We start from the raw sequence: 19467 nt of genomic DNA, 5'->3' as shown, positions 1-19467 counted from the left end.
AATTGAAGAACTTTTTGTCCATCCCTGAGATGGCATAAAACTATACTGGGCTAAAATTTGCTGTTCAGCTCAGGGGTGGGTTGCTGCCAGCGTTACTGCTGGTTCACTGCATGCGCCATTTTGCACATGTGCATGCGCGCAGTTGCCAAAAAAATGCTCTGCACATGTGCAGAACATTAAAAAAGGAGTAAAAAACATGCCGGCAATGGCATGGGTGACCAGGAAATCGGTTCAGGGGCATGGCCAGCCTGCTGTCCCTACCAATTCGGCAACCCAGCCGCTAAATCCACTACCAGTTTTGCCCGAACCAATTTTGGAATAAATGAAAAACTACCCTTTTTAACATCAGAACAACTAAGGGCTAAGTCTGCCTCATTCGAGACCAGATAAATGCAACATCATGGTAACACAACAATATAAATCAGTGTGTGTACTATGTTTAGGTTTAAGTGGGAAAAATCTGTGAGTGGAAGATGAGCTTAAATTGTATGCCTGAATGAATTAACAAATTAAGCAATGTAGTACTGAGTATCCTGATTGAATTATCAGCCTTTAAAAAAAAAATAACACCGTTAGAATATTGCTAAATTAGTTCTGCATACATTTGACATCACAACCCATTTATATTCTTTTATAGGAGACTAAGAATGCATCCTGTACACCATGTGTGTGTGTGTTTTTTCCAAAAGGCTTTTTAAAGAAACTAGAAAGGATAAATCCTCTTTAAAAAGAGCAAACAAAACCCACTTGTTCTGCAATCAATTGGCACTGAGGCCACCGTCTAAGCTTTCTGACAGCCAGAGATGCATATTTTAAGAAAGTTCACCATTTATGTGTGGGGAACATTCAAGGGCTTTCTGAGTTCCTAAATTAGCCTCTTACAAATGCAAGTAATTGCTCTTGCAGCATTGGAAAACATGTTGTTAACTGAATGTTGCAAATCTCTCTATTCCACTAGCTGTTTAGTGTAAACTAAGTAGGGCCATCACCTTCAAGCTGATGGCTATATATTATGTTAAAAGAACTTTTCTCTCTCTCTCTGTCTGTCTCATAGAGGAAAATACTTCATTCCCCTAGGGACTAGCTTACAATTGGAAATTATTACATCAAAAATACTGGGGTTAAACGGCAAGACTTAAGATCTGGAAAGTGGATGCACTTTTGTAATGTTCTGCTGCAGATTGTTATGAGCAGGGAAGAGTAAATATATTCAAAAGCAAAGAAATGCTCCACTCCTCTAACTTTGCAAGTCCTCTGGATTAGTGAAACATGTCATAACAGTGTTGTTCTATATCTGAATGGTTTTGTTCAAAATATACTTCTATTTATCTACATAATAAAGGCAGTAAATCTCACCAAACAGGCAGCATTGAAAAGTCATATTTATGATGTTATCTAACATGGGTTGTCCATGAATAAATGCCCGCATTTGGAGTTCTTTCCATCTATAGCTATTTGTGTGATGGCTTCCACATGAACCTGAATCCTACCAGGTGTACCTTACTTTTAATAGGTATCAAAACTTACCTCCTACTCACCGCTGTTTGCCGAGTGAAGTTTCATAACACCTAAATAAAATTACTCATCTATATTGCAATTCTTATATACTGCTGAACTCCAGCACAACTCATGGTACTTTTGACATAGGACCATCAATCCATTAAAACAACCAATATAGCAATTAGAAGCAAAACAGAATATGATTCTCACTCGTGACCATCTAATGCAAGTCATTATATGCCAAAGATACCCTTTTAACCATCTGTCTCAATGACTGAAAAATGGATGCCAGTTTGAACCATAGTGGAGTAGGGAGGCTATTCCAGAAGGAAGGGGTGACTTTTTCTGGGCGTCTCCTATCAATTCCTCAAATAGGAATATGTTTTCAGATCATGCTAGGTACTTATTCAAAGTCCCAGGATAATCTGACCTTGCTGATAAGGAGCAATATTGTTCAGGAAAAAAAATCCTACCTTCCATGTCCAAAATCCACAGATTGCCAAACACTGAAAGTAACCCTAACTCTATGTGCACTCTTATAACATAAGCAGTAAGATAGGTGCAACTAACCACAAACTATCCATGTACTAAAAAAAGAAACTTTGCTTCTAAGACTGTTTCATAGGTGGTATTCAGCAGGTACTAACCATTCTGGAGACCAGTAGTGGCAATTTTTAGTAGTTCGGAGAACCGGTAAATACCACCTCCACCCCCATCTATTCTCTGCCTCTAAGTCCCAGCTGATTGGGAGGAAATGCGGATTTTGCAGTAACTTTCCCCTGGAGTGGAGAGGAAATTGAGATTTTACAGCATCCTTCCCCTGCCATGCCCACCAAGCCATGCCCACCAAGCCATGCCATGCCTACAAAGCCACGCCCACAGAACCGGTAGTAAAAAAAATTAAATCCCACCACTGGACTGTTTCTATTTTATGTTTGGATCTATGAAAGCTGCTGGTATTGTGCAAGATTTTCCAGCAACAGAAGAGATGAACAATGCAACTGTGTGCCATTCCTCAACAAGGCATCATTTTTTAAAAAAATTGCATTCAAGCATTTTTGCATTCAAGCCTTTATACCCGAGTAAACAAATCCTACTTTTTTAATTTTTTTCCTGGCTATTCTTGATCTGCATCCTGAATCTGGTTCTAGTTCTAGTTCTGATAACAATATATATTGTATATCCCGAACAATCTACTACAGGTTGAAGGCTCTTCACTTATGGACCAAAATGTTTCCTGCTGGTCCATTGAGAAATGGATAAATGCTTTTTCTAATCTGAGAGAGAATGACTGGCTCAAAAACACCCAGCCAGCAAGAGGACTACAACTTGGGTCTCCCTACTTCTCCTCTAGTGCTTAACTGCACTGGTTCTTTAATCTTCAATACCATACCAATGCATGCACAATCCTGTAACCTACATTAATTGTGTAGAAAACCAGCATCCAATTTGCAGTTCAAAAGAGGGTATTGTGTATTGTGATTTGTATGTGGAGCGCCGTCCTATTTTATCTTCTTCTCGGGATGCATTCAACATGTCCAAGGGGGAGAAACAGTGCTTCTCCCTCATTCTGCATCAGATAATCAGGCTACTCGCTCTCCACCACAAAAAGGAAAGAGCAGACTTCCTTTTCATGAAACAGAAATAATTTCAGAGAATATAAATCAATATTTGAAAAAGCTACCATGGATGCCCACAGGATGTCATACATCTTCCTCTCCATAAATTACATCAGTGGGAGGACCAGACAGAGACAGTAAAAGGCAATAAAAAGGTATTTTAATTAAATTCCACAATAACGCTAAGAGGCATCTGAAAAAACAGCGTCCAGTTATTGCCCACATCATATTCCTTAAATGTCCAAAGAGATTTCAGACTCCTCTGAATTCAAACACTGAAAATGTTGTTGGAAATGCACTTACATCTTTTTCCTCATTCATTCTTCATTTTTGGAGACATTATGAAGCGGTGTAATTCAGAATCTTTTTTGAGATTCAGTTGTATTTCTCTGCAGTTCTAAAATTAGAGATCCCTGTATTAGTTCTTTAAAAACGTTTAAGGTCAGCAAGATACGTCCTTTTCTTGGTGTATTTTGGAGTCTTATTATCTTAATTCTAGTTTCTAACATCTTATGATTAATAATAACATAATTATTTATTCTAGTACAGTACCTGTACATAGAAACGTACACAGGTTTTAATGATAAAACCCCAAATTAGCAGTGACACAGTACAATAAAGAAGCTGTACGCAATTGGTACAAATTTATTTAAAAAACATAATATTGAAAACAGAAAGCAGAATGCAGAATGCAGATTTAAACTGTATGCATTATATTTGATGTAATTTGTAAATGTGACTTCAAGATATAGGAAAATTGGAACAATATTGAAACAATACTTGTGAAAAAGGGCTCCAAATTTCAATTTTCATCTGATTTGGGACCATAACCAGCTAACATTTAATGATTTTAGATATTTTGAAATGAAGCTTAGACTAAATCAGATATTAGATCATGTAGGAAAAAAAGTATGTCCTCATATATTTTAGATCTGACTCTCTAAAATTATTTCTTCCTTCCCACTAAGAAGCAGGAAATTTGAGTCACAATGATTTTAGAACCATTTTTGGGAGGGAGGGGAAAATAACAATAATATATTTTAATATTATGATACACTGAGTTATCTGAAAATAAGCCCAGGAATGGTTCTACAATTAGGCATATAAAGGTAAAGGTTCCCCTCACACATATGTGCTAGTTGTTCCCAACTGTAGGAGGCGGTGTTCATCTCTGTTTCAAAGCCAAAGAGCCAGCACTGTCCGAAGATGTCTCCGTGGTTATGTGGCCAGCATGACTAAATGCCAGAGGTGCACAGGACGCTGTTACCTTCCCAGTAAAGGTGGCTCCTATTTTTCTACTTGCATTTTTATATGCTTTCGAACTGCTAGATTGGCAGAAGCTGGGACAAGTAACAGGAGCTCACTCGGTTATGCGGCACTAGGGATTTGAACCGCTGAACTGCTGACCTTTCTGATTGACAGGTTCAGCATCTTAGCCACTGAGCCACCATGCTCCTCTAGGCATATATGGAGGCATTTTATTGGGTTATTTGGCATTCTCTGAGCTTGATTACTTTCCTGCAGAAGTTTCATTACTAGGCTAATCACATAATCAGCGTCGACTAAGATCAGAGAACTCCAAGAACCCAACCATTCAGTCTGAGCTACATTTATTCTTTATTATTGAGGCAATTTTTGTAAATGGCAGATTCTTGGAGGTAGCACCAAAATGCTGGAGGAGAGGACTGTTCACAGAATGTCCTTATGCATCTTTAGCTAGTTTCTGCAGTCTAGGGTGATGATAACATCAGTATAGTAATCCAGTTGGCCTTTGAAGGTGGAAGGGAAATTGTATTGTGCTTCATGTCTGGCAGCAAAATAAACCAGTTCTATCTCAAACCTTCACAAAGTTCTAGCTTGTTGTACACCTTATTAATTAAGTACCATTTCTTGATCATCAGCACCCATCAGCTGTCATTATAGCTACCCTGAAGCTTATGAGAAAGCCCAAGGCTCCCAGGAAGATGTTTAGACTATTAATGGTGATAATCTTATGGCTTCAAGTCAATTTTGACTCATGAGAAGTTCCTGGACAAATATCTGTTGGTTTTCTGTTGACATTTTTTGGAAGTAGTTTGCCATTGCTTTCTTCCTAGGGCTAAGAGAGAGTGACTGGCTTTGGGCCTAAGGCAGGACTAGATTGATTTTGAGCCTGATTGCCTATAACTACTCCACCAATCTGGCTGTTTATAGTCAGCTTGCTTGCTTGTACCAAGAAGGCTCAGATTCTTGGGCACTAAATTCACTGAATGTTTACCCTAGTTATGGTAAGAAATCTTTTTTCAGCAACATAAACCTGAATACATGAGTTTAATAGTGGATTTTCAAGGACAAAGCTTAGATAAGTTATTTCACTATATATACAAAGGAAGCATCTATAATGAAAAGACCAAATACTACAGAATCTAAACATCTAACTATATTTGTATGACTGCTCTAGTTTTTAAATCTTGCATATCTTTCTCCTGACTTTAGACTATAATTGATTCCCATCACACATCTCTCATCCGCGGATGCTGGAGGAACCTGCCCTAGGTTTTGATAACATTCCTGCCTGGTCTTGTTATTTCCTGACTTCTCAGATTCAGCCATCATCCAAAGGGACTTTGGGATCAACCAATCTTCTAGCCAAAATATGTCACCTCCAGTGGTGGGATTTCAAATCTTTTCCTACCGGTTCTATGACAATGCTTCACGTGCATGCACATCACTCAAAGACTGGGCTTAGTGTCAGTGCTGGTGAGCTGAGTTGTTTTTTTAGCTCAGCTGAAGGTACAGCAATCCACTCTGCTGTGAGAATCACCTGAGCTAAAATAACAACAAGGGAATACAGGACAGAGAACAATGGAGACGGGAGAGCGGGCTCAACCAATGGTGGTATTTGCCATTTTTCCGAACTATTCAAAATTTCTGCTACCAGTTCGCCCGAACCGGTACAAACTGGCTAATACCACCTCTGGTCACCTCTAAAGTCCTTCATGGCAGAGGACTTCTTTTCTGAGTGACTACCTCTCTCAGATAAAGGGTTTTCATCTTCTGGGACCAAAGAAGGGAGCCTTCTCTGGCCCTGGACTCTGGAACAGCATCCCAACTGAGATTTCAATTTTTTGTCAATTTTAATAGATTTGTATGCCGCCCAATCCCGGACGACTCCGGGCGGCTTACATAAAAGACAGTTTAAAAAAGAAGATATTAAAAATTTAAAATATAAGACAGAACAAATTAAAACAGGACACAACATGCACTCGATCTTAATGGGGCTGAAGGTCAATCAAGATCAGCAGCCCCAGGCCTGCCGGAACAGCCAGGTCTTAACAGACTTTCGGAAGGTCGAGAGAGTGGGGATGGTCCGGATTTCAGGGGGCAGTTCGTTCCAGAGGGCCGGGGCAGCTACAGAGAAGGCCCTCTTCCGAGGAGCCACCAGACAACATTGTGCAGTTGATGATAGAGATACCTATGTCACCTTCTCTCCTGGACTTGCAGAATGCCATAAGACCTAGTTGTGTTCCCAGGTCTGGAGTTAACATGTTGATTGACGTCCTTCTGGACAAATTATTGTATTAGCATGGTTCCTTGTCATGGTTGCATTAGTCTGGGTTGCCCATTTATGTGTATTTAATTGTGCTCTGGATTTTGTAAGCCACCCAGAATCTAATGCATTGCAAAACTATAACAAATTTAATAAATTAAATGGAAATCAATTGAACACACATAATATTCTCCTCCCACACATCATCGCAAAAGAGGAATTAACAAATGTAGCTTTCCTGAGGATAAGCAAATGCTAAAAACTCTCTTTTAACCCAAGTCTACCATATGAAATGCTTCATTGGCATCAGAAGTTCCTGTGCCTTTATTTTTAGACAAAGAAAACTTTAATTTACTTTATTATTTCTTTATACAGTCTTAGCTGGAGGGAAATGGAAACATAATCACATAAAAAAGAGAGGAAAACATTATATAGAAAGAGAGAGTCACTACTGAAAAATAGCAAGAAAGCAGAAGCTGTTCCCGCCCCCCTTTCTTTTTAATGCAGATAGGCTGAGGGGATTATTATTTTATTTAATAGTATTCTAGCTGCCATGGTTCTGGTGTTATTCAAACAAATTAATGCCTGCAACTGTCATCTAGAGCGTTACATGGCCCTGCAGGAAAGAGGATGCCTTGAACAATTTTCATTTTAGATTGCGTCAAGAAATTGCATGTTTAAAGCTGAATTTACATGCTGAATGCAAATCTTTGTGACTGAGCTAGCATATCAAACCAGAGCAGCTGCATATAATTAGAGTGGAGGAAAGAACGGGTCTACATTCCACAGGATACCTCTTCGCTCTGAATCTGCAACACATTTGATTTGTGGGCTTTCACTTCTCTTTCATGTTTATGCTTCAGTATTGATGAGATATTTGTTTCTTTTATTTAAATACTTTATTCATTAAACATGAAACTCAGCCAACTGAACATTCAAAAATGCATTACAAATACCATTGACTGGTGCTAATGGTTGATACGGTTTGCTGCCAGCGTCCTAGGTATCAACCAAGTACCTTCTTAATATATAAGATGTTCCGAGTAGCGCAGTTTTTTGCAGTTCCGCTGGTGTTATTGCAGGAAGCTGCAATTTCTTGATGTATCTTGTAAAATTCTTGGACATGGTGCCAAATACCCCAATGACAATGGGTATCACTATTACATGCGTCATCCATAGCAGTGTAGTTTCAATGGCCAGGTTGCGATATTTCATTATTTTTTATAGTTCTTTTTCTTCAACTCTGGCATCTCCAGGAACAGTGATATCAATAAACTGTATACTTTGGCCCTCTATAACCATGATATCTGGCATGTTGTGCTCCAAATAACGATCCGTTTGTATTCGAAAGTCCCACAAGATCTTCACCTTCTCATTTTTGATAAATTTTTCCACTTTATGTTTCCATGACTTTCTGGATAAAGGTAAATCATATGTTTTACATAATGACCAGTGGATTAATTTAGCAACTCAGTCATGTCTAGCTTTTTAATCAGTTTGTGTGATTTTGCTGTATTCACATATTAAATGTGAAATACTTTCGACTTTGTAATTGCAAAGTAGGCAGTTTAGGTTGTCTTCACTTTCATGGCATTAGTTTTCCACAATAGTGATGTCAGGTGTGTTGTATTCTGTTTTATTAATATTATTATGAGAAAAAGAAAGGGAGAGATAAAGATTTAAAAAGAGAAAGAAAAATAAAAAAGAAAGAAGAAAGGAGAAAGAGAATGAGAAAGAGAAGGAAGGAAGGAAGGAGATAAAAAGAGAAAGAGAAAGAGAAAGGGAGGGAGGGAGGGAAAAAGAATGAAAGGGAGGGGGAGGGAGGAAGGAAGAAGAGAAAAAGAGAAAGAAAAAGGGAAGGAGGGAGGGAGGGAAAAAGGAAGGAAGGAAGAAAGAAAGAAGTCAAATCAGGCCCTTTGTCAGTAAAGATATAAATGTGATAATAAATGTTAATCTCTAGGATCTTGGAGGAAGGAAGAAGATAACTCACGGGGCCGGGCCAAGCTTCTGTCAACGGCTAAATGATGTCTTTCCATTGTATAATCTGAAAAGGTGTCAAGGCTCTATTAAAGTTCCCTATTCAAATGGGGCTGAGGAGGACAGACGACGCAGGCAGAATACCAAGGAGTGGAACTGAGTTAGCGAAGTGTGCAGTTGGAGAGATTGATGTTGATACCCTTCACTGCCAAGCGAAATGCCAATAATGCTTGTATAGCATTTTGTGAGGGCAATGGGAGTATCGATTCCTGAGCAATAATAAAGAATGAAGCCGTTCTCCCAGGTATAAAAATATTGGCAACTGTTACAAAGAATTGACTCCAAGAGGCCCGAGTGTTGGCCTATCTTAATACAAATAATTCAGGTGGCAGGAAGATTTTTGAGAGCAGCCAGGCATGGGCCTGAGGCACAGGCGCCTCTATTAATTTACCTGCCGCTTTCACAAAACTCCCAGGCTGTCAGCTGATTGGCCGACCACAAAACAGGGACAAAATGGATTTCTGAAGCCTCGTTGAATGAGCTGGGGGGAGAGAGTGAGAGCACCATGCCACGCTTAGGACAGAAGATAGCCTGGGTCAGGCAGGTGGATGGAAAATATGGGCTGTGTTCCTTTCTCAGCATTTTAGACCTGGAGAGAGTTGCCACGTGACAGGCACAAATTTGGAGCAAATTCGATTTAGAATTAGAAAGGCGAAATTAGGGCTTGCATGTGCTTTCGCTTCAATTGTGTTTTTCTCCCCGGCTCCTAGTCAGAATTGTCACCCTGTGTGAATGATCTGGGCACCTATGAGCACCTATGGCCCTCTTTATGACTTGTGGACTTCAGCTCCCAGAATTCCACGCTGGCTGAGGAATTTTGGGAGTTGAAGTCCACAAGTCATAAAAGGGCCATACTTGCCCACCCCTTGGCAAAATAGCCCTGTTAGAAAATATGTTATACAGGTAATCCTCAACTTACAACCATTTGCTTAATGACTATTCAAAGTTACAAAAGCACTGAAAAAAATGACTTACAACCAGTCCTCGTACTTACTTATGATTGTCACAGCATCCCCTCAGTCATGTGATCAAAATTTGGGGGCTTGACAACTGGCATGTATTTATGATGATTATAGGGTGGGTCATGTAATTGCCATTTGCGACCTTCTCAGCAAGCTTCTAATAAAGTCCATAAGGGACAGCCATGTGATTCACTTAACAACCATAGTGATTTGTTTATCTGTGGCAAGAAGGACAATAAAGTCAGGCATGACTCGCTTAACAACTTCCTTGCTTAGCAATGGAAATTCTGGTCCCAATTGCCGTCAAACGTTGAGGACTGCCTGAATTATGTTTCAGTAGGAGGAAAGGGGACAAGGCAAATTAGCATAATTGGGCAGCATGCATTGTTGCATTGGATTCGCATATATAAGCAAGGATTGATGGCTTCTCATGCTATGCCAACAAGGCCACAATGCAAAAGAGATTTCATGCACCAAATGACACAGTGTGGCAATACTTTGCTGGATCTATGCAGCTCCCTTTGTGGATTATGTTCATTTTACATCCTGTAATGGAAAATACATACCTGAATATAATACGCAGCACATGCTTAAGGGCCAAAGCCTAAGGCAGAATTTTCTGTTTTCTGATCCCATCGCTATTCAGTTCCTTCCCTTAAGAGACTGACTACCCTGTAAGAGTCGGTTCTCAGACTGATAAAGATTAAAGCAGCCATTGTATAAGCAACTCACTGCCGCAGATTCCTCCTTTATCCCAGAACTGACCCATTTCTTCTCTGGTGTAATGTAAGGTTGTGAGACAAAGGCTCTGTTTTGTACTTAGGGCAGCTTAAATCTAAACCAGCTTAAGGAAATCCTGTCTGGACTGAGACATTTTGGAGACAGCTTGTAAGATATTCAGGGCATATCCACACTTACCATTTAAGCTCTTCCCGTCCTGTGCTCATGCCAGCTTGACTACACACCAGCTTTTTAAAATCCTCTACAGATTTAGACTCTTTGGCAACAGCTTGCGAGGTATTGGGTCCTGACTGCAGGCTACCGGTGCAATGTCCTATCCAAACCCTTTTACCTCAAGAGAGTGTTAAAAAAAAAAAAAAACCACCCTCCAATGGTGGAATATTTCCTCTTGTAAGCCTTCCGTTAGCTAGGGAAATTTAATAAACGGTGGGGAACAAAACAGTCACTTAAAGAATAAATGCTTTCTTGCTTACAAAGGAAATGAGGGGTTTTATTAAAAAAAAATAACGAAGGGGGTCACATCTGTTAGGGAAATTTACTTTCAGGAAAGGAATGCCACGAGTCCTGCAGATGAGAGACATAGAATAACTTGCCCCAGGAAGAAAACATTCCTCAGAGTGGCTGATATCCACTTGACAAATATTCATATCATCTAACGGGTGGGGGGTGGTGGAGGGGGAGATGGACTTGACTTCAGCATTATTGGTGCATGCCTCTGTTGTTTCACTCCTAGATTTGCTGTAAAGCCTGCCGGCAAGTGCTTTTGATCCTTTGCTCTGTCCCCTGATCTTAATCAGGAGAAGTGTCATTTAGATTGCACTAGACCTTCTGCATTATTATGTCTCAATACAGCCCAAGGCCCTTTACTGGCTACCTATCTGGGCCATGAGCCACCTTAAACTGCAACAGGAGCTTGTGTTCAGAATCTTCAAGTTCACAAATGTTCCAGAGACTCTCTGCCTTTATTTCACCCTTCATTCATGACACTTGTTTGTTTGTTTCCGACCTTTATTATTTTTACAAATAATTTAGTAGGTATCCAATATCCGGCTGGCAACTACAAGGAGGAGGGCCTTCTCAGTAGTAGCCCCGACCCTTTGGAACGAACTCCCCGTGGAGATTCGTACCCTCACCACCGTCCAGGCCTTCCGCACAGCCCTTAAGAACTGGCTAGCCCGTCAGGCCTGGGGACAAGGATAGTTGCCCCTCCCGAATGATGAATGCATGTTGCTGATTACTTTTTATTATATGTGTCTATGTCATTGTTTGTATTTCCCCTCCCTGATTTTATGTGAGCCGCCCTGAGTCCCCTCAGGGAAAAGGGCGGCCTACAAATGTTAATAAACATTACAAACAAACAAACATTACAATATGCAGGGGTGTGGACTCCAAAAAGTTTAGCAAAAGGTTTTGTGCCCGGTTGCTGGGTGCGCATGGCCTAGTCAGCCTCCTGCACCATGGCAGAAGGGGGCATTTTTACCCTCCCCGAGTTTCAGAGGCTCTTTCTGAGCCTCCGGGAGGGCAAAAATGGCCTCCTCAGGCTCCAGAAAATGGGCCAGTTTCAGCCTTCACAAACTTCCGGTAGGCCCATTTTTTGCCCTCCCCAAGCCTCTGTACACACCATGCATTTACTTGCATCCAAAACGGGCCACGTGGGAACTCCTGGAAGTGGCTGGGTGGGGTCAGCTCGGAGTGGGATTTGGGGGTTTTCTGAACTGCACAGAATCTTAGCTAGAGGTTCTCTTGAACCGCTGTGAACCCCCAGCAGCCCACCCCTGCCAATATGCCTTCCTCCTCTTATTTTCCACACAACAACAACTCTAAGAAGTGGATTGAGCTGAAAGAGAGTGACTGGCTCAGAGTCACCCAGCTGGCTCTCGTGGCTAAGGTGGGACTGGAACTCATGGTGTCCTGCTTTCTAGACTGGCACCTAAACCACTAGACCAAACTGACTCTTTGCATTAAATTTCTTGAAATATGACTCTTTTGGTTCTCACTTCAGTGTTTGTAGGCTCCAGGTTCTGGGACTTTAAGGACTTGTGACCTTTTTGCTTTTGTTCTGTGGAATTTTATTATCAATTAAAGAACATTTAAAGTCACTTGATTTGATGGAAGGGTAATTGGAGGATTTAGATTCCCCAATCCATTTTTTTTGCTAGCACTTTATTTTGCTTGTTTTCAATTTTCAATGCATTGCTTTAAAATAGTCTTGTTCTACTGTTAATGTTTGTCTCTTGAGCTATGAAATAACTTGGGTTGATCTGTAATTATTGACTTTGTATTACTTCATACCTTGATAAAGATGCATTGTCATCATCATCTTTTTAACTCCTTTTCTGATAGTCAGAACTTATTCCATATGCTATAATAATGATATTGCTTTGGAGTAATATTTTTAAACCTGGGAATCAACTGGGATGTGAGAAAACAAGGCACCAAAACAGGGAGGAAAGGTATATTGTATATGTTATCTGCCTTGGATTGTTTGTAAAAATAATAAAGTTGGGATACAAATAAATAATGCAAATATTTAAATTAATTTTAATAAATAATATGCATGCTTTAATAATTTGCTTTCTACAGTCACCCATGTTTAAAACTGTGTGCTCATTCCACATACAGTTCAGCCCTGCACATGCAGTTTAGAAACAGGTGTTGCCCATCTTAACTGAAAACATGTAATTTGCTACAAGCGCAACGTATAAGCCAAAGCAGTACCCTAACCCTAACACCCATAGTTAATGGAAGAAGTTGTTCAAATGGGATGCTGATGGAAAATAAACGAGCAAAAGAAAATTCTAGATCCCATTTCAAAAACTAATAAAAAAGCCCACATCATTTTCAAAAAAATTAGAACAATCTCCTCAGTATGCATGCATAAGTAGAAATGATCATGAGGAATTGTCCCGCCAATGTCATATTAGTGACTTTAACCAATGTCCATCTAACTTTATTAGAAAGGGAACGTGCTTAAGATTTCATATGTTTGATGTAGAATCCTTATAGGCCAGGATCCTTCTTATATACTAATCTTGTTTTCCAGTATATCAGGGTAATTTTTAATTTGGTCTCTAGCCTAGTTTTTAGATAACTGCCGTCTTGGTTCTCTTGAAGGAGGATGTTTGCCAGGTTTTCAATCTTTATCAGATCTGTTGGACCTCTATTCAGGTGTGAAGCTAACAACTGTGATAACCATCTGGAATGCTTGGTCAGAATGTGGCCTGTGTGTGATATTATTCATCATGCTTGGAGACTGGCTGTAGCCTAGGGACATATTAGTTTTCAGCTGCTAGGAATTCCATGGAGGAATATTTCATTGTGTTGAGCCCAGTTTCTCTCTGAGGAGGCATTGAAATATGAGTTTTTCAATCATCTGCCATTTGTGAGACCAATGGGTCAGAAAAACCTGAAGCTTTTGGGTATTTAAACAAATGCTGTTTGTAATTTATAAATGTTATTGCATGACAGTCATTAAATACTTCATACAGTTGGAAATTGAACTCTAATCTATGAAATTTTTTTTTAATATTGTAAAGGTAAAGATTCCCCTTGCACATATGTGCTAGTCGTTCCTGACTCTAGGGGGCAGTGTTCATCTCCGTTTCAAAGCCTAAGAATCAGCGCTGTCCGAAGATGTCTTCGTGGTCATATGGCTAGCATGACAAAACACCGAAGGTGCACGAAGTGCTGTTACCTTCCTACCAAAGGTGGTTTCTATTTTTCTACTTGCATTTTTACATGCTTTTGAGCTGCTAGGTTGGCAGAAGCTGGGACATGTAATGGGAGTTCACTCCATTACGCAGCACTAGGCATTCAAACTGCCAACCTTTCTGTTCGACATTAATATTATATTAATATTAATTAATATTATATAAGGAAATATATGGACAGAATAACATATTCCTCAACAGTGAACCACAGCATTAATCCTTTCTTTTTGTATCATAATGAATTATGTCTACTATTTAATTCCTTTTAGCAAAAGGTTCATCTGAAAAGTGACCCTAAACACGCTTTAATCAGCTATTTTTCCTCCTTGGCAGCTCAATACCCTTTTAACACACTAAAAGAATCATTACACTGCAACTTACAAGCGCAAAGCAGGACTGCTTAGAATGATTTTGAAAACCTGCCCATATTTATTTTGGTGGATATTTTATTTCAGATAAATAAAGATCTGAGATGAGATGACATGTTAGGTCACTCCTTTCTCAGCACTTCTTCTGTCCAAATCCCTTCAATTTAAATTCCCTTATAAAATCATCACACAGCACAAGCTTTAAGAATGCTGGATGAAAGAGGTCCCATACATGTGGCAAATCAAAGAAACCCTGGTCTTTGTGTGAGGAAAATATTGTACTTTCAGACCTTTCCTTTTTACTATTATTTTTAGGATGAATTCTTGAGTTGATATAAGACTACCGTATTGGGCTTTATTCTTTGACTCCCATAAGCTATTTCTCTTGGTCAGACCGTGGAAGATCACAAAATATCAGACATCAAAGTATCTCAGCAGGGCTTCTGAGACTTAAGCCTTAACACTGCTACCATGTTTTTGCTCTTTAACTTGCCAAGGTCAGATTCTAGTTACTCAAGCATGTCCCTGGAGGCTTTTTTTCCCATGCATTCCCAACACTGATCTTTTATTTTCTCTTTCCTTCTATATTTTTGAACAACCTTTGGGTAAGCTTACACACAACAGCAGGAGAGAATGGATAAATTGTTCCCAGATGGTTTTTCCTTTCCCATTTATAACAGTTAACTATCTATAATGCTATATTGGTAAGGGATAATTTTTCTTTTGTTTCTTAAATAAAATACAAAGAATCATATTTTATAATCACATTTTTTTTAAAAAAGAGAGATCAGTAAATGGTCTTATGGGACTCTTCCAGACCCATCCCCGGGCTTATGCAGGAAGGGCAAATCCTGAATGAGGTTGGAGACAGAGCCAAGAGACATCCTGGCTGTTCTTCCTGAGCTACCTTGGTGAGTGACAGGACATTTGTTTTCCTTTCAATCTGTTAAACACTCTAAATCTGTTCCATGCCCATAGATGTGGTAGATGATGCTACAAGTTTAATTGGCAATCTATGGGGAATGGATGAGGGAAGAAGCTATCATATTGTCAGTTGCCTCAAACAGCAAAGTATCTTGACCTTTGCCAAAGCCTCTTGACAAAAGAATGTGCAACCAGCAAACAAAAAAGGAACAAAAAGACCAAAATGCCCCCTCCCTATCAACACCCAGGGAGGCATAAATTAACACCAAGATTAACATCAGACCAACAATCAAGAAGTAAACAATACTCCAATCAAGGAACTGCCAAACAAGCTAATAGTAAACAGCCCAATCAAAGAATCTCCAAGACCACTCCCAAGAATACTGACAGGTCAAGATACTGAAATATAAATTGGAAGTAAATCCCATTCCTTACTTGCAGTGATGATGTTACCTAGTTTGAGTAATGAAATGTTTGAAAGATGACAACCAGACTCTGAGAACATCAAGGACCCCTCATGTCTTGACTTGCCCAAATAATTTGAAACACAGCAACTTGTTTCCACTAACTAGTTTGCCTTTCTGAATTTATTCAGAGCATCATGTTTTCTTTCCCAACTTGGAATCCCTTCTAGATGCAAAGCAAGTCATGAATAGAAACAAAGGGCTCAGATAAGAGCAGATATTTGCAGACAGAGGTCTTACAAGCACCCTCTAAGTTTGTCTGTTTATTTATTTAATAGATATATATGGCCACCAGAGGTGGTATCCAGCTGATTCTCTCAGGTTCCTGAGAACTGGTAGCGTTATCTGTGGGAGGCTCCTCCCACCCACCCTGATGTAATGCGCAAGCACTGTCCATGAGCAGAAGGCGGTGCGCATTTGCAGATGTGGCCCATGTGAGTGAAGCGAGCACATGCATGCACACCCTCACATTTATGAGCCGGTAGGGAAGGTAAGTGAATCTCACCGCTGATGGCCACCCATCATAAGCAACTCTGGAAAGCTTACAACAACCATAAAACAATAAAGCAATAATAAAAACAAAACAAAAATAGTACACAAAAATGGATTTGCTCTCAGAGCAACTTCTTGTGAGATGGGTGACTATATAAATTTGATTAATAAATAAGAACTCTGTGCCTTAATCATCCCCCTTGGAATACCATACAGCAGGCTGAGCCAGTCCCCTATTGCCCCTGTACAAGCAGGTATAAAGTATAAATCTTAATGGTCTTTCTAAATGCTGGCAAGGTGGGCAATTCTTGCATGCCTAGCGGGAGGGTGTTTCACAAGTCACAGAAAAAGCCTGCTTCTAAGGTCCTACTAGATAGCAAGATTTCAAGGAGAGAAGTGAAATCCTGTCCCCATCTGTCATAGGTGCCCACCCTTCCTGGTGAGATGGGTGGATATTCTTAAGGAAATGCAGAAACATATGTCATGGCATGCAGGGCTTTAAAGGTGAAACTCAGTGTCCTGAACTGCATGGGGAAGAAAACTGAGCCAGTGCAGCTCACCTTAACCCTAAAATAAATCTGTCTCTGGGCTTTTCACATGTACCACAATCTTAAAAAGGAGATGATTCTTCACAATGTTGCTTTGCTTTGGGGGGGGGGGGGATAAAAAAGCAAAACTAGAAGCCAAGCAAGCAACAAAGCAGAAAATACAATGGCCCAGGTACACTTAACAAGTTTACCATCCATTTGTTCACACTGAGGTGAAAGAAATAGCTGCTAAAAGAGGAAATAAGAGGCAGTAGTAAAGACAAATTTATTGCCTCCTTTTCAGTATGATTCTCAAAGGAAATTTAAGAAAAATCCAAGGATGAATGAAATGACAGCAAAAACAATGAAACATTAAGACTGGAACAGCAGAAAGCAAAACAGGTAGTCCTTGACTACAACAGTTTATTTAGTGACCAAAGTTACGATGACACTAAGTGATTTATAACAGTTTTTCACACTTATGACCATTACAGCATCCACGTAATCATGTGATCAAAATTCAGCCGTTTGGCAACTAGCTCATATGTATGACAATTGCAGTGTCCCAGTGTCATTTGATCAGCTTTTGTGACCTTCTAACATGCAAAGTCAATAGGGAGGCCAGATTCCCTTAATAAACTTAATAACAATTATGTTATTAATTCACTTAACAAGTGTGGCAAGAAATGTTGTAAAATGGGACCAAGTTCACTTAACAAATGTTTTGCTTAGCAACAGAAGTAATGGGTTCAATTGTGGTGCTATCTGTACCTTAATGTGTAGGTACTTTGGTAACTCCCTGACTGTCATAACTTGTGCTGACCCTCTCATACATACACTTATACCACAGGTGTAAGGAGTCCTTCTTAAGGCTTCCAAGCCTGAATTGGCATTCCCCAGCAATTCACTGTGCATGCACCAGCACAACCCCAATAAGTTACTCAAGCTACTCAAATGAAGTCAACACCAATCGTCAAGGCAAAGGCAAGTGCACAGACAAAAGCAAGGCAAGGCAAGACAAAGACAACAGCTGAAGAGATACTATCCAAAGTTCAAAGCAAGAACACACAGCAAAGAAACAAACATATTATAGGAGTGTTCCAATATCTCAGGGGCTGCCACAAAGAAGAGGGAGTCAAACTATTCTCCAAAGCACCTGAGGGTAGGACAAGAAGTAATGGGTGGAAACTGATCAAGGAGAGAAGCAACTTAGAACTGAGGAGAAATTTCCTGACAGTTAGAATAATTAATCAGTGGAACAGCTTGCCTCCAGAAGTTGTGAATGCTCCAACACTGGAAGTTTTAAAGAAGATGTTGGATAACCATTTGTCTGAAGTAGTGTAGGGTTTCCTGCCTAAGCAAGGGGTTGGACTAGAAGACCTCCAAGGTCCCTTCCAACTCTGTTATTCTTTCCTATATTGTTCCCAGCATCATCTCCATCCGTCTGCTTTGCTAAATAGCCAGCTTCTGGTGCAGCCCATCAAAAAGGGTGAGGCTGCCTCCCTGTGAGTAATCTGGCTGATCTTCGCTGGTCCTGCCTTTTCTCTGCCCTATGTGTTCTTGGATCAGATGTAGAAGGCAGTTCCTCTTCCTCATCGCTGACTGGCTGTAGCTATGTACTTTCCTCGCCTGAAGCCTCAGAGCTGTCCTGCTGCAGCTGTGCTTCAGCCAAATCCCTCTCTGACAGCTGCTTGGAGCCACTGACCAACTCCCTTCCTGATGTGCCCGGAACTGGTTCAACCTCCTCTGAACTGACATCTGGAAAGGTATCCGGGGAAGCATACAGGAGAGTCATCACATAACTTTATGGCAGTAGCATTCCTAATTACTTAGTTTAATGATTATCCCAACATCTTAGATAACCTCAAGCAGCACAGACGGATGAAGATATATGGTCTTTGTCAATTGGGTTTTTTTCTCTCCATAATTTGCAAAGTGGCCTCTTTATAATTGACTATCCTGGGACATATTTTTTTAAGTGCTTCCATTTTTTTTCTCTCTCTTAAAACTCACATCTTGTGCCAGGTGAATTAATAGGCTTTTAGCTGACATGTGACACAACAAGAAAGCTTTGCATTCTCTGCTCCAGGGTTCTGCATTGCTGAGCAGAACATTCGGTCGCCCGGCACAATGTTAACTTAATGCACATGGCGTGAACCCCATCACTGAATTTTCTATCCCCCTCTCTCTTCCTCTTCCCTGCTGAATTTTCATCATAAGCAAGAGCCTGAAAGCTCTGAGTTGTTAAGCATAGTGATGGGAGAAATCTGGATGTGGAAACCTTGTCAATCACTTACAATTGGACCTTGCTCAGCTGATAATAGAAGTACTCTACTGCTTACGAAAGATTAGTGTTTGCATTTTGGAGAGGCAGCAGGGTGACCTTTCCTTCCAAGACGCAGAGACCTAAAGCTTTTTGACAGTTTTGCTGTCAAGTTGGTTTTATAAAAAAAGAAAGAAAGAAATGGGGAAAACGCTACACCTTGCAATTGAGAGGCTTTAAAACACTTTAGATTGAAATAATGGGTTTTTCCATTGCACTTCTCACAGAATTTCAATCTCCCTTTAATTGTTTCAAATGAAATTGTATACTT

The sequence above is a fragment of the Thamnophis sirtalis genome, unplaced genomic scaffold (genome assembly GCF_051295495.1).
Source record: "Thamnophis sirtalis isolate CommonGarterSnake01/CBP01778 unplaced genomic scaffold, rThaSir2_p1.2 scaffold_5, whole genome shotgun sequence".
Lineage (NCBI taxonomy): Eukaryota > Metazoa > Chordata > Lepidosauria > Squamata > Natricidae > Thamnophis > Thamnophis sirtalis.
This window is presented reverse-complemented; position numbering follows the sequence as displayed.